Source organism: Athene noctua, chromosome 11 (genome assembly GCF_965140245.1).
Source record: "Athene noctua chromosome 11, bAthNoc1.hap1.1, whole genome shotgun sequence".
NCBI lineage: Eukaryota > Metazoa > Chordata > Aves > Strigiformes > Strigidae > Athene > Athene noctua.
The window spans coordinates 25,205,013-25,211,767 of record NC_134047.1 but is presented as its reverse complement, the minus strand read 5'-3'; positions in this window follow the sequence as shown (position 1 = coordinate 25,211,767).

The window sequence follows — 6,755 nt, the reverse complement described above, 5'->3', positions numbered from 1 at the left end:
ACCTCAGGACACCTGTACCTCTGTCAATGGCTCTTGCTTAGTAAGCATGGAGAAATCTGTCCCATGGCTCATTTCTAATTTCAGCATTTGCCTGTATTAGAGCTTTAAGTGAAGATTAGATTTTGCTGAGAATTATTGATCTTTTGACTTCTGAACATATCAAAATATGGAATATCCTAAGAATAAAAGAAACCAGGATTGCTGATTGAAGAGAGGTCCTATGGAGAAAGCGTGTCCCTTTTGTTAACCATATACTTTTCAAACTCTGTGCTGAATGCAGAATTGTTAGTTGGATGTGAGCTCATTAGTCCCATCTCTGAGTACACGATGCTATTACAGCTCAGTACCTTACAACCACATTATCGTGACATTCTTATGATGTTAGAGGAAGGTACTGTCCTCTTTTCACTGATGGAAAGGACAAGAACAAAGCGATTACAGTGAATCTGGGTGCCTGGTGTTCAGTACACTGGGCCAGGCTTTTCCGAGCAGACAAAAGGTTGGCTGCGGGGCTGGTTTGAAACACTCCTCCTGCTTGCTCTCGCTGGAGCTACAGGCGCTCAGCATGGCTGTAAGTCTGTCTCCAGAAACCCCAGAAATTAAGAACAAGGGATTAGTGACCAAAAGTTGGTGAAAGTGATTTACAACACTTCAGAAAGGAGATCTGTGGCAGAGGCCAGGGTGGAGTCCAGCTGCCAGGGAAGGCGCACTCCTCCTCACGTCCCATTTCATGTACCTTTGAATTCTGTGACAAAAGACCATGGAATTCTAAAGGCAAGGGCTCTCTAAAACACAGACTCCTGATTCATTGCCTGATCAGGTCCAGCCCTCCAAAGCACAGATGACCTTGTGAAAAAGAGCGCATGATCACGTAACTCAAAGTGGGAGTGGGACTGCAAGCGCAATAAAGCAATTTCCTAACACATGAATATTCAGTTTTGCAACATCTGCAGTGCTTTCTAAATAGATTCCCTGAGTACATGTATATATGTAGACAGTGACAGATAGATGGCAATTTCTCCCTCATTCCCTGATACGACCTTGCCAAGCAAAGATCTGTCTTCGGAAGTTTCACAGAGAGAACTACATAAAAATAACATCAGCTCAAAAATGTTTGTTTTAAAAAAAGAGAGTCCTGACCAAAACAGAACATCTGGCTTTCAGAGGTGCCTTAATAGGGTAAAATGTTCCTACAAAACACAGCAGAGCAAAGCCTCAGTCATGCTGTATCTCAGGAGAGGATGGGTGTGGTGGCCTGGGGGGAACTCCAGCGGGTTGTTGCTGCCAAGGTCACAGCAGCACAATTGGATGCATCTTCGTGCCAGGGCATTGTAGTAACATCTTGAGTGGCACTGTAAGAAAACCTTGCACATAACAGTATCTTCTGTGCCAAAGAATCCTACAGCACATAATAACCTCACTGTACGCAAAGCAGTATTTTAGCCACCCCAGAACGAGTCTTCTCTGTGGTACAAGGTGGTGAGGAGTGCCAATGACACCCATGATGTGAGCATGGTGTAGAAGGACATTTTACTCAGAGGAAATTTCAGGGTGGATATCTGAGAGTCTGCACCGGTGGATTTCTTCTCCCGATGGTTCGGAACGGTTTCAGGCTGTATCTGAACGGTGCAGCAGTGCCTTCCGAGAAGCCTCATCTTTGCCCACCCATTGCACTTCTCCAGCGGAGTCTGAGGACCTGCTCACTGGCACTGCTTCCAGCAGGCGCTGGGCTACCTGTGGGAGTCCCACAAAGACACAGCCCTGGGTTTCCAGGGAGACGCTGTGACTACAGGACACAAGGTATTCCCCACACATGCTATCTCCAAATCAAATATGGGTATCATCCGTTGCCCAGAGATCCAGTTGCCTGATGCCAAACAGCCTCCAGGCAAACCAGAAAACTGCCTTCCAAGCCCTTAGCCAAAGACTCTTTGACCCTAGCCAGCCTAGGACATCACTGAGGTGATGGCCACAAGATCACACGAGTGGCATCTTACTGAGGGAACAGGACACAACTAAATGGCATCATTTCACAGTCAACATACTAATTTGCACATTTAATAGAGAAATAATAAATTGTTCTGCCTTTGGTTTCAGTAGCCTTGCGAGGTAAAACAGTTCCCTGTGTGGGAGACCCTAGCTGTGTACCCCATTTTAAACAATTCTGGTCTGCAGGGGCTCACCCATGTGAATGATGTTTCCTTCAGAGACTCTCCTCGTCCAGCAGCCTCTTAACACCTCGAGTGTTCTTCCAGTGCCACTAAAATGTGCTCTGAATCCTGCATGCTTCCAAGGTCTACAGTTTTATAGTTTTCTTGCAAAACAGCGCTCTCCTCTCCTGACACAGCAGGAACACCACAAGGCCTCTGTGCGACGGAGCTCTCCGGAGCAGCCGCAGTGCCCGGGCCCTGCCGCCCCTCGGCAGCAGAGCTGGCAGGGCCTAGCAGCCTCGCCCAGCCATTCCCACGAGCACTGCCTGGGATGGAGGGGGCCTTCGCTCTGCCCCTCCATCTCAGAGCCAGGAAGCGCCCCTGCCGGGAGTCCAGCTCACGTTAACCAGGCCCGGGAATCAGAGAACCGCCAACAGGACCTGGCGTCATCTGTGTGCTGTTTTGATGCCATGGAAACAGATACTCGTTTACCCAACATACTCTGAAAGGGCTTGAGCACTTGCAATGCTCTGGACCGTTTTTGTGCATTACTCATCTCTGAGCTGCCCATTTTAGCTGTGTATTTCTTGGCACCGGGGAGGCTGTGAGTCTAATACCCCTCATTCCAAACCCATGTATGGCCTACACTATCGGCTCGCCTGGCCAGCATGAGCGGGTTTTTTTTCCCCCCACTGACCTCTGCAGTTGAATGTTATTCTTCAGATAGTTAAGGTGGGATGGAGCCGAACAATGACGACACCTGCTTAGAAGAGGGTGGATTTTCCTTCTGTCAAGGGCTGGTCAAAACTTGCAATGACTGGTGCTGGAATGCTGCCATTTGGTTTAGTTCACACTCAAAAATGAAAACAACATTTTTTTAATAGTGCAATTTTCCTGCAAAACATAAATTGAAACATTTGTTTCAGAAACATTGATGCACTGTGTCTTCAAAACCTCCATGTGCTCTCTTTGACCCTAGCAGCTGCTGCAAGTTGACGGGAGCCAAGGGCTGGCTGGCTGGGCCACCTGCAAGCGCCAGGCTGCAGGACCACCTGCACAGAAACACGTGGCAGATCCACAGGACTTTGAGTTTCTGGGTTAATCCATATGATAGGGCTGCTGCAAAGCTGCAGACCATGGGGCTGGGTGGGTAAGCTGACACGAATTCAGGACGTGTTCCAATGGAAACTTGCCTGGCAGGAAGCTTTAAGATCCTGTGTGGCAGGAAGAGTTCCTCCAGAGCCCGCCCTCCATTTTACTGGAAGACTCTCTCAAAGCAATTCAGACTTCAGACCTGACACTGGACTGGCTTCCCTGTACCCAGGGCGGTTAAAAGCAGTAAGATCAAATAGGGAGAGAGTTCATTTAGATCTCCTCTTACTCTCAGCATCCCGACATTTCACCGTGGGTTCTCTGCATGCCACCACTGAGTGGAGCGACCTGACCAACACGTCACTAGCATGGCTGTAGGCACCAGCTCACACATCCAAGGGAAATCCGCTTCTCCCAATGCTCTCAGCTCCACGTTCTGTTACTCATTTATGTGAAACATTTGGCTGTCAGTGTCATTCTCCCCATGTTAGACACAGTCCACTTTCTAGCTGTGAAGGTGGTGAATGGGTATCACATACTCTTTAAAAAAACTAAACACATTTTTATAAACATGGGCTCTGAATCGATTCCATGCTGACATTCAGATCAGTTAGGGAGGCTTACGTTGCTAAAGGCCCAGTCAGAGAGTGCAAAACTGGGGCCGCAATGTCTTTGATTAGTTGGAGCATCACAGGTTGTTCAGAGCCAATAACACTGGTATTATTCTCATTCTGGGATGAATCCTGTGAAGCCCTCTCTTCCTACGAGCGCTCTCACCACAGTACTGGTATGTTGTGTCAGAGCAGGTGGGGATCGCTGCTATTAATCAACTGAACCCAGCAAAGGCCCATTTTTCAGTGGTCTACCGCAACAGCAAAAGCTACTAAAGCTACTGTATAAATGCAGTACGTGGTTATTTAGCTCTCAGGCAACATTCATAAAAATACTTAAGAATCCAGTTAAGAGTACAGAAACAATTAACTGATCGCCTGGGCTTGGATCCATCCATGTGAAAACAGCGGCTGCTGCTCTTCCATCCAGTAATGAGTATTTATGTTAGCAGTGGCATTCCTACAGAAGTATCTTAATGAGATAATGTGAGACACTTCAGCCTCCTGCTCTGGTACATCTCTTGTTTATGTGAGTGAAGGATGCTGTTACAAAGAGCCTGCTGTACAAGGCTGCGGTTGCGTTTCTAGTTAGAAAACCCGATTAGAGAGAGAGAAAGAAAAAGAAGGGGAAATTGTTCACTGCATAAAAGGAAATGCGTCATTAAGTTACACGAACTGAAAACAACTGGGCTTGCCACTTTATATTGATTTGCACTTAAAATGATTACCCACCAGTGGACTGGCATGGGCTGTTTCTGAGACAGCGGTGGCCTTAGCAAAGTGACACTCTGCTTCCTCCTCCATGTAACTGCTGTGCCTTCCAGCTGATGGGCTCTAGACCGCGTTACAGTCATTATTCAGCCAAGCCCTTCCTTACTCTTACATCATACATCTCTACTCCAGCTTCGACGTGACTGCTTGGGAAATGGAGAAACTGAGGCTCAGAATGAAGATTTAAGTAGCATGGCCCTGGCAGAGCAGAAAAGTGGTGGCAAGCTAGGCTTGGAAGCCAGGCCTTTGTTCTGGAGAGGGCTAAGCTAGGTGTTCTTTCTCCTCCAAACATAAGGTATAACCTCCTGGAGCCATTATTGTGACATTTTCATTGCAAAAACAAGACCTGCAGTTCTTTCCCCAGAATGTTATCCAAAAGCAGACAGACCCAACAACATCTGTCAGCAGACAGAATCAGAGCAGATCAGATCTCATGGAATATTATCACGAATTCCTGATATCTAAACATTTGCCATTATCTACTTGTCCAAAGAAACAGGCCCGTTTGCTACCACTGGGGCTACAAGGAGCTTTTCCACAACAGGGATGACTCACCCCAGCTAACAAGGAGCAGCATTAACTGCTCACACAGCCCCAATTAGCACTACGCTAACTGCCCTGTGCCTCCTGCTACCCTGAGACTGGCAGTCCACTCTGTTTTCTGGCTAATGCAACCCTCTTTCAATCCATCCTGTCTTATTTTTCCACATTCTTTCATGTTAGGCAAGGATATGTGCATGTGTCCATCTGTCCATCTATATTTTAATAGCTCGCACTACTTCACTTTGCACAGGGTGAAGATTCAGTGCCCAGAACAGAGGAAAAAAAACCTGCAGCTGTTTTAGGAGCTCTCTGGGGTGAATTTTGCCAGCAGAGGCATATGGTAAAGCATTAACATTTCCTTCCAAATGCTAGGGAGAATCTTTAACTCTCCTGTCACCACTTTAACCCTTTGAATTCCTTAAGAGCCATGATTAGCCTAATTGATCAGAGGAGGAAGTGTAAAATAATGTTGGGTAGCCACAGACCAGTATTTTATTTGTGGATGCAAATCCTTTCAGAGAGATTGGGCAGGGTTTAATGTGAACTCAGAGCTAAGAAACTTGGGTGTAAATATTTATCTGAGATGTTTTACACAAATTCATCTTCCCATGTTGTTTCACTAATTGCTTTCCTCTACTGCTAAAACACAGATCCAACCAAACTCAAACATTTCTTAAAATATACAGAGCCTGATGGCAGTAAATCAGTTTGCAAGGACACACTTTGAAACATTTCCTTTTCCTTCCAAGAAATGGAGCCCTGCTGGTTTATTTTAAAATGGCCCATATAAGGGGGACTGGGAGAAGCAATTCTCAGCTGCCAAAGGCCAAGGGGGTTTTCCACTTAGAGGTGGCTGGGGATTAGTTTGATTCACGCTAATCTGTTCCATGCCACTTTTTTTCCCTGCTCCCATGCATTACTTGTGCCTGCAGGGCCTGCCTGGGAGTCTGGAACAACACCAGCAGCAGATGGCAACGAGAGAGGATGTCCTGCGAAGCACAGAGGGGACTGCTGTCTCATGGAGCACAGAGGCCCTCCCAACTGGAGTGGGTCTCTCTGTACAACTGATGTAACGGCCCACATTCTTAAGTGACACCAGGCTGGACCCCAAATCGGGACACTTGGAATTTGTCAAGGCTTCGGTGGGTTGGACGCAGCCTTGCCCGCACTCCTCTGGGAGTGTCCATGCCTGGGGATGAGCACAAGGGTCTGGTCCCTGACAGCACCAGGGTCCTCAACCACAGTGAAACTCTCAACTGTTGCTCAAACAGCCGGACAGGTACCTAAAAAAGCGCCCAAAAGCCTGAAGTACGAAGATAAGGCCACAGCTCCCGTTCGTCAGCTGTGCCTTGATAAACAGGGGTGCCCACCTGGAGCTCTGTGCATCCTTACTGTGGCAACCGGTACTGGACAGAGAGGTGAAAATTGATAAATACAAGAATTTAAAAAAAAAAATAATCCTGCTATTTCTAAGCCTCAGCCTGCTGATACAGTATTGGTGGACAAAATCTATGAAAATTATGGGCAACTGCTGCTGAAAACACCCATGGATGGTCTTTTCTCTGCCAGTCTGAAGGTTCACGAGTAG